This window comes from Etheostoma spectabile, chromosome 20 (assembly GCF_008692095.1).
Source record: "Etheostoma spectabile isolate EspeVRDwgs_2016 chromosome 20, UIUC_Espe_1.0, whole genome shotgun sequence".
Lineage (NCBI taxonomy): Eukaryota > Metazoa > Chordata > Actinopteri > Perciformes > Percidae > Etheostoma > Etheostoma spectabile.
Window position 1 is genome coordinate 20,840,229 of NC_045752.1, and position 17,078 is coordinate 20,857,306.

The window sequence follows — 17,078 nt, forward strand, 5'->3', positions numbered from 1 at the left end:
TAGATAGATAGATAGATCGGTCCCTAGGAGAAAGTGAAATACATTAGATTTAAAATGTGCACACCACCATGAAAAAAACGACATAAACATGTCCTTGTACACAAATCAATAGATTAAAAATGCCGCGACCATTTTACGAACGGCCGTGAGACGGTTCATGTGTATCACTGCAGGTGTGCATTTCCCTATATGTGTGGATGGATGAGCCAGAGCCCCAGATAAACATCACAGGCATCCTCTTGGCAACCTCCTTCTCCCATTTGAACATGCCATAGTAATCTTCACCCAAAGACCATAATCCCTGCCAAACTCTCCCGGCATCGTCAGCGCTGGCACCGAGCCAGGGACCCAGGATGCCAGGGTGGCCCCCGCTGGTCTGCCAAGGTCAAGTGTATTTAGCTCCACTTCTCAGCTCATTGATTGGGCAAGTAAAGGGTGTGTGTGTGTGTGTGGTGGGGGGGGGTGGTAGTACGAGTGGGTTCTTTGGGAGGCTGGGAAGGACAAACAATGCAGACATGAGAACTAAATAATGATAAATATTTTTTTTTTTCTGTTTTAGTTTGGTTCTTAGTTTTAGTAATGAAGACAGAGCCCAATAGGTGCTGATTAGGGTTTAATATTTTCCCCAAAAATTAGAAGAATCAGATCACAGGAAATGGCTGTTTTTAATAATTTATTTTCTTAGCCCCAGTAATGTAGTGATATCATTCAAATATGCATTCCCAAACCCATTTTTTAAATATTATTTGTATAATTATTTGGGCAAAAGAACGCAGTGTTATATCCATCATCAACAACGTTTGCAATTATCAATTCTGCTGCGTGATCAAGTGAGCTGCGTGTGTGACATCTGCTGCAGTGCTAATTATGAAATGCCAGGTGGAATGTCTGGGACTTCTTCGGAAAATCCAGGCAACCCGTAAAAAAACAATATTTTACAGAACTCCATTATAAAAACTAATGAAAAGTGCTAAAGTAAACCACTGAATGATTCCTAAACCAAATCCTATTAAACCAAATCCATTCTGTGGCTGCAAACGGGAATAATCACTCAAAGTTATCCAAAATATTTCTTTATTAGAGCAGGGCAGGTATTTTTCTGTTTTGAACACATACAAGTTCAACTAAATGAAAGAAAACGACCCACAGAAATGTACAACTGTGCACTGCAAAATGCTATGACATTGACAATAAACACACATTCAATAAAAGTAGTGAACTGATTATTTATTTAACTTGTATTTTTTTGTCATATTGTTCAAAAGATACCCAAATTTCTGCAGAAGGCTATAGATGTAGAAAAACTATCTCTGTTTACTTCAAGATACACGATATACAATAGTTGCCACCATGATATATTTTCAGAGTTGTAAAATCCTGCCTTTGCATATTACAAAGTGTTGTACAGAGTTTGGAGCGCTCATTGGTCCCTGAAGCAACCCGCTGGCCACTGACAGTGTGCTTTACAACACTAAATACAACGAGTGCCATGCCACATTGACAGTTACTGAACATTTCAAAATGATCCATTCTACTGCAAATGTTTGCATACTTAAATGTATACACTTGTTAGTAATCAAAAAAGCTGATCACAAAACTTTACTAACACTTAATCTACTTCACAGGAAATAAGACAAGATGTGTGTCAATGGATGTCAGTCAACTCGCATATTTGGACTGATACTGCTCATGTAATTAAATGTTTTAGTAAAGATATTACACGTAATTTTTTTCTGTACAAGATCCTCCTGCTGACATTCAGCATTTCATTTACATGGGCTCCTACTGTGGAGCTTCATCTTCCCCAGATAATGAACAAATGCGTAAACACCATTTGCTGAAAACATTCATGACCACTTACAGAAGTGATACATTTTCAAAAAATATATACGTTGCACACACATCTAGAGTAACAAATTAAAGAAAAATCCGTGAGTATGAAAAAAATCACAATATGGCCTAATGAAGCTGTGCATAGAATCCACATTAAATGTTTGCATATGTATTAATGAGGGAAGAAATGTATGTCAAGATGTATTCTGAAGAATAAAACCTTGAGTACACTTGATAGTGTGCATTCATCATGTGGATGGATCAGCCTCCTATACGCCCACATACAACCATAAATAGTCAATGAAAATCTCCTCCAATGAATGTGGATGCAGAGAAATGAGCCTGCTGATCAATCATCATGGCAACAACCGAGAGGAAGACCAAAAATTGTTCTGACACAAATCAAGGTGTTCATGGGTGAGGTGGATGTCAGAAAGCACACAGCAGTGGACCAAAGAAATCGCAGCAAGTCAACGTTTCATTTCCAGGATTGTTCAAGCGCTGTTGGAAATTCCGCCAGATGTCCCTTATTATAGGCCGTCTGTCAGACGTCTGTCACCTTCCACTTTCTTCGTATTGGCGTTCTAAACTCCGGTGGATTTCTGAGGACTATGGTTAACTGCTCCCCAGTCGTGCAACGGAAAACTCAGATTGGACAGGTAGTCTAGCTAGCTGTCTGGATTTACTCTGTAGAGATCCGATGACCAGGGAACCATAGTCCTCAGAAATGTTTTAGAACGTCAACACAAAGAAAGAGGAAGTTGACGCGACATTCAGACGGGCGGACTTTCCGGCAGCACCTGATGAACCCTGGAATGGAACAATCCCGGAATGAAACATCATCTATGTAGACAAAGAGTTTTATAATGCTATTGCAACCATACAAGTGTGCAGGCGAAGGTGAAGAAGGAGTAGAGGAGAGGACAGTGGCCCTGTGGGACGCCAGTGTTCTGGGTGAGAGGATTGAGGAGGTGTGTTTGGGTAAACCAACATACTGGTGTGTACCAGTATCCAGTTACAGAGGGAGATGTTGATGCCAAGGTAACAGGAGTGTAGCGCCATGGAAATGGCGTCCTCCATGTTTCTGTTCTGGCAAATTGGAGGTGGTCCAGAATGGGTGTTAGGCAGATTTTGAGATGAACACTTCATGAGGGTGAGAGCAACAGAGCTGGAGTTGTTAATTCTCGCTGCAGTGGAGTGATTTCTTTGCAAGACACCAAGACATTTTTTTTGGTTTCCCATTGCCGTTGTCCAGAGGTGTCAACAGTATTCACATTCATTACTCAAGTAAAAGTATAGATACAAGGGTTTAAAAAGACTTTTGTAGAAGTTGACGTATCAACTCAAGCTTAACTCAAGTAATAGTGTAAAAGTACAGGTTTTAAAACTACGTAAAGTATAAAAGTAAAAGTGAATGAAAGGGAAAACAAAAAATATCAATATGCTTTTTTTCAAATTAGACCGGCCCAGAGCCAGGCCACTGAAGGGAGCCCTGGCAAGGCTTGGCCCGGTCACTGCTGCTGTTGGCTGGGACAATAATGGCAACCTTTGGCTGACCAGATGCTGGTCACAGTGGAAAGAGGACATACCTGCTGAATGGAGGTAGCCCTGCTGAACTGGGCTAACCTGTCCCATCAACACGAGTTAGGAGAGGGGAAAAAAGGAAGAGAGGAACATTTTGGATAGGGTAGAGAGTGTGCTACTTTCCTCAAAACTCCTCAAAAGACTTTCCACATAAAACACTGATCTATTCTTCCCACTCTGCTTCAGCAAGTTCACAGATTTAACATTCAACTTTGGGAACCTAAATATAATTAAAGACTGTACTTAACTAAAGTACAAACATAGAAACAAGTGGGTAGGACCAGAAATGTGGGTAGGACCAGAAATGTCCTACTCTCTACTCCTCCTACTCCTTTTGGAACATGGAAATCCTTATTTGAGTTATACAAAATATATAAACACTACTGGTCAAAAGTTTGGAGTAGAAATTTCCATTGCACTCCATTAGTAAACATTTATCCAATTTTCCAAATTGGTTGTTGATTATAGGGAATGTAGATATTGCATTAAATATATATATATTTTTTTTTTTTATTTGACTATTTTTATTATTTGACTATTTTTATGTATCTTATTTTTTATGTTTTTACTTGTTCAAAATAAAATAATTAGAGCTAAACTAAAAACACTATCCTACATGTAAGGTAGTCACTAAGGCCATACACACATACTGTTTTTATGAATAATGGTATATTCCATTCTGTGAGAAGTTAGAAGAAAGTTGTTCTTATCCATTTGTATGTATTTTATGTAGCACTGTTTTCATTTCTGTGTGAGGAGACCTTGGAACAATCCTCCTTCCCATCCTGACTCTCTTATCTTACTACACGTCATCCAAATAAATGTAGCAATTGCTAGAAAATATGTCCTGTATATCCTTGAGTTTCTCATTAAACTTTAAGAACATCGTGAACTGGACCCTGCCACAGGTCGCTTTGTTCTCCGAGATCTCGCCACTGTTTCAGAAGTCGAGCCAGTAGATGATAAGACTCAGAACACAAAACAATCCTCATCGCATTGTTTCACAACCCTGTTTATCCTGAAGATTCACTGTGGCTCATGTATGTAAACAAATTATGTCAAATTAAAACAGACATGGGCTTTATAAAACCATGCCAACAATGATGAGGCTATTTTAAAAGCTTGGGATTCTATGCATAAAAGGTATGTATGAAGGCCACGTTATAGTAGGCCCAATTTAATATGCAATTTCATTTTATCCACTATGTAGTAGGCAGTCCCTCTTTTAGTTAAGGAGTTCAGATGCGTTGAAGAAAACGTTGGAGACCCGTGCTTTATAACCAACACATTGTGAGTTTACTGGGGGAATGACCAGGAGAGAGAGCCTGCCAGTGTAATAATCTCAGATTAACAACATTGTGTGAGTCCATATTGTGCCTTATATGTTAAAAGAATAACCTTAAAATCAGCTCTAGCTGGCACTGGGAGCCAGGAAAGAGAGGCCAGGATGGGTGTTAAGTTATCATATTTTCTAGTTTTTGTCAAGATTCTGGCTGCAGTGTTCTGAGCAAGTTGAAGGGCCCTAGTGGCACAATTTGGAAGACCAGAACAAAAGACATTGCTGTAATCAAGTCGGGAAGACACAAAGGAATGGATTACACTTTCAGTCTGATGTTGAAACTATAATCCATGTTTAATGGATATCGTCTCATGCACAGGACGGATTGTCTGTGTGTTTTGTGTTATAAGATACAGGACAAAAAAACAAAACTCGCATACACTTCCTTCCCCTCACATTTCACTTACAAAGTACATTGTGAGGCCCTAAACTACACACTCTAAGAAATCAAAAATTAGCTCAGTGGAAGCAAACTCTTTGCTCCATTTCATCTTGTGTTTTATACTTGAAGATGAAAGCACTGGTGGCTGTCTGTATGAATGACACGCTGTGTTATCTGCCACCGTAGAGTCTGTATTAATTAGCAAACAGCCGCCTAAACATGTTCTGGATCTGAAGGTTAAAGCAAAATGCTGACAAAGAGCAGATTAGAGAATTGGCCCAGCAAGCTTCAAAATCACAGAGTTGAGTTCATCAGTGGGTGTTTCTATAAATACTCCCATCACCTTCATGGTGCAGAAACAGCAGAAATATCCGCCGGTGGATCGGTCCGGGAGAGACGCGCAGATTCCACATTCCTTAGGTGTGGTCGGAAACGAAATCGTGACGTCTGCTTTGACGAACGAAACTTCACACAACTGCGCGAGCTCCACCATTAGTTTGCCCATGCACCCCCCCAAATTTCTACTGTTTAGAAACAAAAGCCAGCTCCATTTTCTCTTTCAGTTTTCGCGGGGGCTTCTGCTTCTCTTTCCCCTCTGGGATAACATTGCATTGTGGTATGAGGGAGTTAAATGTAGGGTACATCTTATGTACACTCAAATAAGCTGTGCAATGTGGGTATTTTTGTTGTACAATTGTACAATATTGACAGGTAACATTTTAGTATGGTTTGGTAGGGCTACTTCACATGATCGTATTCTTCTGACAAAGGTGGTCAAAACTGCATCTAAAATCATCGGAGTTCCACTTGAACCGTTGCAACATATTTACTGGAAACGCAGTACAAAGAAGGCACGTAGTATTATTCAGGATTCTAGTCATCTTGCATATAACTTCTTCCCCCACCTTCCATCAGGGAGACGTTTGCAGAGTATCCCAACGCGCACATCATGTTATAGGGATAGTTTTTACCCCCAGGTAATAGGGTTATTGAATGACGGCACAGCAGGAAGGAGGGCCGGGGCCTGGATTTAGTCACTTAGCCACTGTTTATTGTGGTGTTTTAAAGTTTTAATGTCATTTATATTATTATTATTGTTGTTATTATTATAACTGTTGACTGGTGCTGAGAGACTGCAATACGGCATATTGTATTTCATTACTGTGGTAGTCTGTACTAAGGTTCATATGACAATAAACTTAAACTGCTTGAACTATTTTATAGTGGACTATATAGTAAATTAAATTATTATTATACTTTATTAATCCCACAAGGGGTAACTACACTTTTCACTCTGTTGTTATTACACACAGGCCTGAATTACACACACATGCACTAATGGAAAGATGTCAGAGTGAGGGGGCTGCCCCATGGAAAGGCGCCCCGAGCGGTTGGGGGTTCGGTGCCTTGCTCAAGAGCACCTTGGCAGTGCCCAGGAGATGAACTGGCACCTCTCCAGCTACCAGTCCACCACCATACTTAGGTCCATACGGGGACTTGAACCGGTAACCCTCCGGTTCCCAACCCAACTCCCTATTGACTGAGCTACTACCACCCCAAAATTAGCCAGGGAGAATTCAAACACCACTTCCAAATGGCAAACACTATATAGTGCACCATATCCATGATAGGGAACGGTTTCTAACACAGCTGTTGTCGTGGCTGGTTTGGCTGTTCTGGAGCGTGTTAGGGCCAGGGGCCATTTGGATAAGACTGCACCTTAGTTTTTCAGAGGATCAGGTGTGACTTATCTGTTGCCACTCACTGGACATCACGCCCCCCAGCACTTTCTACAAAATTAAGCTTGTATGCAGGACATGGGAGTCATGTGCCCACTGATTGAATTATCACACCTATCTGACACACTCCAATCACAGCTATTCTCACATCGAGGAGGTCCTTTTAAATGTCCTAACATGACTCAAAGTTTAAAATGGTTTTCAATGTCTTTCTTCTTTCTTTTGGCTCACTCTTGCAAACAAGGGGGGGGGGGGGGGGGGGGGGGGTTGCTCCCTGTTTCAGCTTAGCATGCTGCTTGGCTGGTCCAGGGAGTATTATCTAGAGCGGACACATCAGCGTCAAGCATAACTGTTCTTCCATTTGTTGCAATAAATGGTTCGATCTATGATGAGTGCTCCTGAATGAATGATAGGAGAGGCATGTGCGTTGTTGTTGTTTCTTTATCTCTATGAGGACTAAATGTCCTCACATGGGAACTAAGTAATGAAGAAAATCTTCAAGATCTTAAATTATTAAATTAAATCAGGTTTAGTATATAGTGAGATTTGTGGTTAAATCTAATTCTGGGTTTAAAATGAGATCAGATTTATGTGAGAACTAGGATTGTTTCTGACAAATTATTAAAAACACATGCAGAACATCAGATACATATACTGTAATATCAGCAATCACACTCGTCGTGCCGTATATCCAGTGATGTAATTCAAAAAACAACCTTTAATTGTACTTTGACTAAAGAAAATGTATTTGATCTTTGTAGCATTTTATCAGCATCTGATTTGATTTTTTGTTAAAGTACGTTTTTCAAAGTCAAAAATGAACATTCGCACTTAATATTTCCCCTTTTAAAAAAACAAAAAAACAAACCTATCTATGAAAAGGTGATAAGTGTTGTACAATTTACACGCGTGGAAGTGACATTTTAATTTATTCTGAAAACAGTAATACGACGACAGTACAATTGTAATTTTTACAAATTCAAATATGAAATAAAATGGTCTTGAAACAAAGCTTTTACAGATTTTCCAGACAACATCCTTTACTTTATTATAGCTTTACTATGACTATACTCACATTTCAAAATAAGAACAGTGAACATCTAAATGAGCTTTTGTAAATGTATTATTATGATTGACTAAAAGTATGTGCATATTTCTTCCACTTTTTTTTTTTTCTCCCCCTGATGTTAACTGGATTATTGCATTGTTTTCTTGCATTCCAGGTCCAATGTGTTCTATGCCGAACAACAGGGTGAAAAAAATGTAATTTCCACTTGCGGAATCAATAACGTTTGTCTTAATCTTGAGTGATTGATTTATTGATCGTAATTACCGTAAAGTTTACTTTGTGCATATAGTGTATACAGTGTTATTGTTTAACTTTATTAATTGTTTTATATTTCCTCAGCAAAAATATTTGCTGTATGTGTTTTTGTGTACTGTGTTTGCGCTTATATGTGTGTGCACATCTGTGACAATGTGTGTGTGTGTGTTGTGTGTGTCTCTCAGTGTTTGTACCCGTGTGCACTCAGATCCCCACTCCCTGCGTCTTTATCTGAAGCGACTGTGTTACTGAATGCTTGAATGGATCATTTTTTCCATGAGAGCGCTGATGTTGAATCCCAGCTCTGACACAGTTATAGCTGCAGGCTGTTTTTCCATCAGCTCACCGAAGAAGACTCCTTTCACCTGACATGAACGCTTACCAGGTCACACACAATGACTGATTTTTTTTTTCTCCTCCCAGATCCGCTTACATCTCCCACCCCATCCTCAGATTAGATACAACTTTTAAATCATCTTTTAACATCAATAAATGATTGCCATATTCAATCTGAGACATTAGTGTAACAACAGTTCTAACGGAGTCGGTGCATAGCAGAGTAGCAGCCCCTCGCGGCTTCTGTTCTGTCAGAATGTATTGTCTCTCAGCTTTTATTCATTTTCTTGCTCTTCAAAACAAACAGACCAGTCCTCAGCAGGGCAAATTCTGGAAGTTTAGAAAATTACTGAGGTCAGGAGTCTGAAATGTGGCTTATTTCACATCTGAAGTGAATTTCTTGCTGACCTTACCCCAAACAACCTTTTGAGTGATTCCAGCAGTCTCGGCTCTGGTGTTTTTTTTTTAAAGACAGCCTCGCCTAAGCCTTAAACGCTCCTCATTACAACACTGTCTCCTAACAAGTTCTGCCCGATCTGCCACTGCCTGGCTGGTTTTAATGGTTTGCTTTCCAACTCCATTCCCAGCCTGTAATTGAGAACGAGTCTGTTAAAGATCTCCTCTGGAGGCCAAGCTTGTTTAAGAGGCTCCTAAATGAAGAGATTCATCAGAGTTTTACAGCAGCACGGGCGAGGCATCGGCAACTCAAGGGTGCACCAGTTGGTGAGAAAGAGAAAACCAGAGGGTGTTTGGTTGTAAGAATGGAAGAAGGAGGAGAAGGACAGAGCTAGGGCAAATTATCTAGGACATTAAAACTTAACTCACACATTTCATGTCAGACAAATTGACCTACTTTGGAATAAGCATGGCCCTTTCATTGTAAAATAATAAGATCCCATAGCTGTGTCTCCTTCAACTCTAAAATGACCGTAAAATACACACCTCTCTCATACAGTTTCAACACAAACAGATCTTTACAACCTTCATGAAGGTAGAATCAATTGCAGGGTTGTTGTGTTGGAATAAATTAGGTTTAACTTTGTGTACATAATAAAGAAGCAAATGAGGATATAGCATAGAAAAAAGATTTTGGATTTGTCACGCCACGTTATCTTTCTATTGGCTTCTATTGTCTTTCATGGCTGTCAGGCCTTACCTGTTGGCAAAAAGCACCAAAAGCTGTAGGAACGTTGTTTTGAGAAAGGAGACATTACATTACATGTCATTTAGCTGACTCTTTTATCCAAAGTGACTTACTATTGCTATATATCAGAGGTGACACACCTCTGGAGCATGGGTTAAGTGTCTTGCCCAGGGACACACTGGTTGATATATTGCAGTGGGAATCGAACACTGGCCTTCCACACCAAAGGCACCATTTCACTCAGACAGGTGTTTGAGTGCCAGGTCGGAGGGCGGTTCACTCCCCTTTTCCACATAAGTTGTGTTAAAGTTATTGTCTTGTCTTAAATGTCTACGAAATTAACTGCCAATGGATCACTGGCTAATGGCTACCATACAGTAGAAGACTTTTAGCAGACATCTAATCATCTCACATCTAAAGAATATCTGTCATAATATGTAAAGCCTGTGGATCATGCAGGGTCACAAATTACAAGAGTACAACTAGATGCATTCTGAAAAATTTAACCAAGCTAGCTAGCTACCGCTAGCTTTAGCTGGTAACTTAAGGGAATGTTTGCAGAATTTCTGTTCTGCCGTACATGTAGATGAATGTCTCCAGTACCCGGAGGTCTGTGTTCATCTTCCGATAAAACTCCCGTTGGATGACTCACTTCAGAAGGGTTGAATATCAGCAATTTTCCTTCTTTACCGTTTTAGTGCAGCGCCATAGCAACCATAAACACCACTGGCTCTAGCCGTTTGCTGCTTGGAGTTTGGTGCTGCAGGGAGCACACCCATTGGTTGTTGACAATGTTCCCATGATTTAACTTCACCACCAAAACCTAAAACTTAGAATAATATCACACATGTTTGATTTTGTCTGATGGGAAAAAAAATGGGAATGAGTTTATGACCACCTTACACTAAGACAACGGGAGCGCCCCAACTCTAGCAAGACTCTCCAGATTCATTCCAATATTGAAAATAAGTCTGCGACAGTGATAACGCTTTACTACTCGACTGCAAGGCCCATGAAAGGAGAGTCATCCGGCGGCGCCTGTAGCCGGCTCAGTCACCTGTTGGTGGCTGAACAGCTGCTGCTCTTTGCTGGCGTCCCAGAGCGCTGTTGAGGCTAAGTACAACACTTAAAACACTTCTATTTTAGGTATTTAATATATGGTCTATTGGTGAAGTAGCATTTATCACATTGATGGAGAAATAAAAAAGAATTTAGCAGAGGAGGAAAAATAGACCAAAAAGGGGGAGATTTCACACATCATATTTATGTTTCAGTTGTACACATTTAGCAAAGCTTCACTGCAAACCCTCCGTCCCTCTATCACATATACAGAAGTGAAGTGACATTCTAGTGATGCGAAAGAAGGCCGAGGTAGATGGTTGGCAGAGGTGGGTGTAAGTCACACATGGGCAAGTCTCTAGTCTTAATCTTCAAGTCTTGAGCAAGTCCAAGTCATTTTTTGTGACAATCAAGCAAGTCACCAGTCAAGTCGTACAGACATTTCCATTTTTGAACAAGCTAAAGACATTGGTTATGAACTACAGGAGTTTTATTTGCATTTTTTTCCTACTCAATATTCAAAAGACATTGCGACAGTATGTACACAGTTTAAATTTATACAGATAAAAAACAGCCTAAAACAGATATTAGGCCAACAATAAATCAACATGCAATATTTTTAATATGCCTCAAACATGACATCTAATCATGAAATTCATTCAAACAATTCAAGTATAATGGTTTCCAAGTAAAATAATGTTCTTCAGCCATGCCTCACTTTTAGGTGACAGAAACACATCCTTTAACTCCTTCTCTTAAAGGAAAAAAAAAATTCTTTTAGAGTAGCTGAATCCCACCACCTTTAGGTAATTTGGAGAGATTGAGTGTATTTATCACGTGGAATAGATAGTATATGTTAATATTTGTCAGTGTATTGAATGTGTGCGTGTGTGAGACAGAGAGTGAGTGAACAATTATTATTAGTGGTGAGTGAATGTGTGTAGGCCTATGAGCATGTGTGTGAGAGCAGTGTGTGGTGTGTCTGTGTGCCTAGCTTTATTCACATACTTACGTGTGTGTGTATGTGTTAGTGTGCGTGTGTGTAATGCAGATGTGTAATCCTAATAGCCAAACTTGTATGTTTCCGGTGCAGAGGGACCCATGTCGTTAAGTTACAAGGATGGTAATATTACCAATGGGCTCCCGGCCGCACCTGCAACAGCACTCAATCAGATCACCTAATTAGATTTTCTCATCAGTTTATATATTTCTGAAATCATGAAGTCAACTCCTCCTTAATATCAGAAATAAACAGAAAGTCAAGTAATTTCAAGTCATGTGACTTGAGTCCCTCATGTCTGATGGTTGGGTCACCCAACCTGGGGAGCTGACATTGGAGTGGGCTATTCCTTGGAACTATAAGTACAATATTTTCCTAACCTTTACCAGGTTTAGTGGTTTTAGGGTTCTGAATATACCCAAACATTAACAATAGCGGCACTAGATCAGAAAATTTTAATGGCTGTTTTAGAGAGCAATGCGTTTGATTAATATCAAGTTGTTGAAAAGATGAGACAAATGTGAGCTGACAAAAATGTAATCTACATTGGGCGACCTTTGGCTCACCCAGTAACCGACCTTTGGCTCGCCCCATGTTGGTTGAGTCCTTTGCAGCGGCACTGGTTTGAGTCCGACCTGTTGCCCTTTGCTGCGCCATCCCTCTTCTCTCTCTCATCTTTCATGTCTAACCAATGTCACTATCTAAAAAAAAGGGAAAAAATGCCCCCAAAGAAAATATAATCTTGCTGCTACATGTGCAGATGTTGTCTTTCCATTAATGAGTCTACAAATCGGACTTGCATTCAAAGAAAGTGGCTTCCTGACAACAATGCATTTCCATGCAGGCACTTCAGATATTTTACATTTCCAGTTCAAATCATCTGTTCAAAACAGAATGCTATTGCTCAATTTTCCTGCCGCTCTTTTCTTTTTTGGGGCCGACTTTCAGTAGTCAGTCAACATCGCCGAGGGAAACAATTGATTGATAACTTTCGATAGCCACAAATGGAATGCAAATGGCCTCTGAAATCATATTAAAGTCCCTGACGGGTGTGAGTGATGCCAAACAAGTGCTTGATTCGCCTGTCACAGTGTCACCTTCAGGCCCTTTTCAGTTCCCATATTAACAGGGATAGACGTATATACGGGATGACATGGAGGGGTCGAAGGAATGGAAGGAATGACAAAAAAGAACACAGAGAGCCGTGAGGCGAAAACGGGAGAAAATGGGAGGCAGTGGATTAAGACTGATTGATAATGAAAACCAGAATGGAGGGATGGTAAGAGAGAGACAAGAGCGCTTACAGAGGTCTAACATGTCAGGTTAACAAGTGGAAGTGGAGCTCAGGGAAGAAAAAGAAAAAAGGCACTGCTGTTCCAACTCAGGTCTGACTTCATTAGCTCATATTCCCCTCCTTACCCTTCGTGGCACGCTAGCCTGGAACCGACAACTTTTTCCCAAACCGCTTCTCCTCTCAGAAAGACAAACCCAGCCAAGCCTGAGATGGAATCTGAGTGGAAGATGGAGGGGGAGGGCTCCAATTTAGGTTAAGGCTGACAGTACCTCTCCAACACTGAGTCGGGAATGGAAGGGCGACCTGGATTAAAGTCAGAGAGCATCGTCTGGACTCCCTCGTGTTCCTTGAATCACCTTGCAGTGAGCCGCTGAGGCGGCGATGAATCACTGCTGCTCACTCCATTTGACTCACAAATCAAATGACGGAGGATCCTTTTGCTTTCTGTGATGTTTTTTCCCCTTTGATAGAGATGGGATGCTCTGCTGCCATACACAACCCGCAGGCTAAAAACAAACAACGATGAACTCCAACACAGTGCTATTTAAAAAGCCACAGCTCACTGTACTGTGTAGTCTACAACAAGCAAATACAGCAAACAGTGATAATATTACAGTTAGATCAGTGGGCCTGATGTTGGAAAATATAAGTCTAGCCTTTCAGGGTTGTCCACCTCTCATAAAATGGATGAGAAACGCAATAATCAAAACTGTCCAGTGCAACACACCCCAGATTTTATATATTTAAGAAACGCAAACAGTGACAAACAATTACAGACAATACCCTGAGACAGAGAACTGGTCCCAGGGCCAACAAAAAAAAAAAAAGATGAAAGACGGGAGAGAGACAAAACAACACATGCAGATACAGACACATATGAACAGATACATAATCAGACACACATAAACAGACACACACACACACACACAGACAGACACAAGATAAGGGACCAGACACCTGTGCAAGTTAGAGGCCTGTGAGGACCTCACAGATTCAGCAATGTCCAGCTAAGTGTCCAAAATCTTTCCCGGCGCACCGTGGAGAGCTCCGTACACTGCATATCACACCCACTCAAAAAACCTATTATAATTTTCCCTACACATAACTTGATGCCGAAAAGGCAGAAATTGTTGCAGAAAAAATTGACCATAATTCAGACAATGAAGTGTTACGCCCTTGGAAGAAACGGCTTGTTAGACGTCTAGCCATTCATAAAGGACCAAAATTACCATCTGTTTGTCATTACCATCCAAAATGATCCACGCTGCTTTCTCGATTCTCAATCTTTATTAAGCTAGTCTCTACCTTCCACTCCAAGCCCTCCTGTAACTAACTCCATGCCTTCTTTTTCTGGTGTTGTCTTTATAAAAAGATCTTTCACCTCTATTATGTTTTTTTTCTCCTCCAAGATAAATCTCTTGTTGTTCATGGAGTTGTAAAGGAGACATAAACTGACTGGATACTCTTGCTATTTTATTTCCTGCCCGGCTGTCTGAGCGGCCCGGCGGCCCATGTCAAAACCGACCTGGCGCGGATCTTTAGCGGAGCGGAGAGAAGCTTCACGGACGATGCTGGGAAGCACCATGGTGCAGCTGGTGGAATATCAAGCATTGCATTGAGTTGAATGGCAGCGATTGCTCGCGGGATGGGCGACGCTTCGGAACGTCGTCGGAAAATAGGGGTTATAAATGAGGCCCAGGGCTGTGGGTTTTTTTTCAGGTAAGGGCTTAACCTAGACTACACCCTTCGCTATCGGCGGGCCACAGAGGACCGGGCCCGCCCCCAAAAGTGCTTGTGTCCCTCCACTTCAGGAACAGATTGCTTAAAAAATTACTTTCATTTCATATTATCATAGTTGCTAATTTTGTGTTGCATTTTTTTATTATTAAAACATTCAAAAAATAAAGATGGTGTGCTTTAGTTTGATTGATGGGAATCTACACTGCAACCGCCTATCACGGCCTTACTAAAAAGACAGTTAGGCTACGTACATGATGTAGCCTACGTCAGGGTAGCCGCTCAACAGTTACCGCACATTTTTGAAAGCTGGATGAGTTTTTGCCGGCTTACTCACTTCAGTTTGTCATGGAAATCTGTAAGTGGTTGAAAAGCCCACCAGCAGTCTCCTCTGTCACATTAGATGTGACACCAACGCCTCCTGATGTTGGAGTTGGAGAAGAAGACCCTGGATGACAGTCTGAGCCTGATGTTAGTAGCTCCGCGGAGCCCGACCCGGGGCCTGTCTGCCCTAGCTTCCACAGCAATGTGTGAAAAGTCATTTTTCACGCTCAAAAATGTCTTCTCAGAGCATTGGCGCAGTATGCTGCACAGACGCAAGGCCCAGCTGATTCAGCTTGCTCCTCACTCACAAGTACAGGTCTGAGTGGAAGAATACTTTGATGAGGACATTATGCTCAGAGAAATGTCGCCTCCCGCTCTCCACTCAAAGTACCGGTGGGTTCAAAGCCTGTGCTTGTGTATGTGTGTGTGCGTGTGTGCGTGTGTGTGTGTCTCATGGAAATGCATATCCCTCTGTTGACTGCTTTAAAATGTGATGTTTGAGAGATGCTTCTGGTGATCTAATATGTATATTATATAGTATATACAAAAAAAATAGTATATATTTATACATATATATTATATACATACTGGTATCTACTGTAGGCTAATAATAATTGTGCCCCCCCATGCATTTCATATGCCCCCCGTAAGACTGAGGTCTGGCGATGTGACTGTTGAGTTGCAGCTGTTGGTCAAGAAACTGCTCCTATCATCACAATGTTGGGGGCATTTTTTTTTTTTTTTTTTTATGGCAGCACAACAACTAAAGCCAACAAGCAAGTTATATTCTTGACCTTGAAGTCCTCTCTGTCCATCTGTGTGGTATGTTGGTGGCCAGCCAGCACAGGGCACAGGGGGTGGAGAGACTCAACCGGGAGGGGTTCATTCAAATGAGGCAGCACAGAGCAAGATCTTAGTACATACTTGGAGCAAATGCAAAGGAATAGCAGATTAATACTTAAAATGTAAGATATGCTAATTTAACACACTCTCCAACCAGTAGATTAAATTGGTATTTAAAAGTTCAGCAGTCAGAAACAATACATTTATATTAAATAACAGAATGTTTTGGTGATTGACATTTTTTTATTATTATTCTTTCAACAAAACACGTACACCATCATCACTACCCACCTAGACAAAAATCATGTAAAGATGACACAGCAGCTACAATATTCCAGACCATTCTACAAAACAGTAAACCAAATGGACAAATAACCATATAAACATATGTATAAATGACATATGTCTCTCCCAAGCACAAAGCTAATACAAATACGATCCAGATGTCCCTCATTTTAGGCCGGATGTCCATCACCTTCCTCATTCTTTGTGTTGGCATTCTAACCTCCGGTGGATTTCTGAGGACTATGGTTACCTGGTCCTCAGATCTCTGCAGGGTAAATCCAGACAGCTAGCTAGACTATCTGAGGTTTCTGTTGCACGACTAAAACAACTTTTGAAACGTACACCAAAACAAGTTCCGCGTTTTTCTCCTATTCCAGAATGCTATGTGGACTAGCCAGACCCTACTCCGCGGCGCTGTGGAGGAAGGTCTGGCAATGCCAGATTAAAACATTGGTAGCCAAACAGTTACAGAGACACAGAGAAAAAGGATATTAGAAGACAGTTTTGGTAGGTATCATTGAATAAGAGGGAAAATTAGCGTAACATATTTGCTTTGCCATGCGGAAAAAAACACTTGATTGAACAAATTAGTGTGTGAATTGAAATTTATCAAAAAGTGTTAAAAACAAAGTGCTCTTATTGTAGTACTACGGTATGTGCTGACCAAGCGTTAACAACTAACACCAAACACTAGGAACATTAGTGGACTAGTTAATGCAGTTTTGAAAAGTCTGAGGAGATTAATTAGCTAGCTCATTCCTACTCCTGTCTCCTAAAAACTCAGTGACATTCGAAATGTTGTGCATGATAAACTTACAGTTGAGATCATATATATATATATATATATATATATAT

At 40.7% G+C, this 17,078-nt stretch overlaps 2 long non-coding RNA genes across 2 annotated transcripts in view; one reads left to right on the top strand and one right to left on the bottom strand.

Annotated features, from left to right (window-relative positions):
• LOC116669868 (uncharacterized) overlaps positions 1–17,078 on the bottom strand; it is an 827,043-nt gene that overhangs the window by 236,546 nt on the left and 573,419 nt on the right. The window lies entirely within an intron of this gene.
• The window catches only part of LOC116669852 (uncharacterized), an 11,292-nt gene continuing 9,164 nt past the window's right edge, over positions 14,951–17,078 (top strand). Inside the window, exon 1 of the long non-coding RNA XR_004326877.1 lies at positions 14,951–15,275. This is a non-coding gene — a long non-coding RNA (uncharacterized LOC116669852). The remainder of the gene's footprint in view (positions 15,276–17,078) is intronic.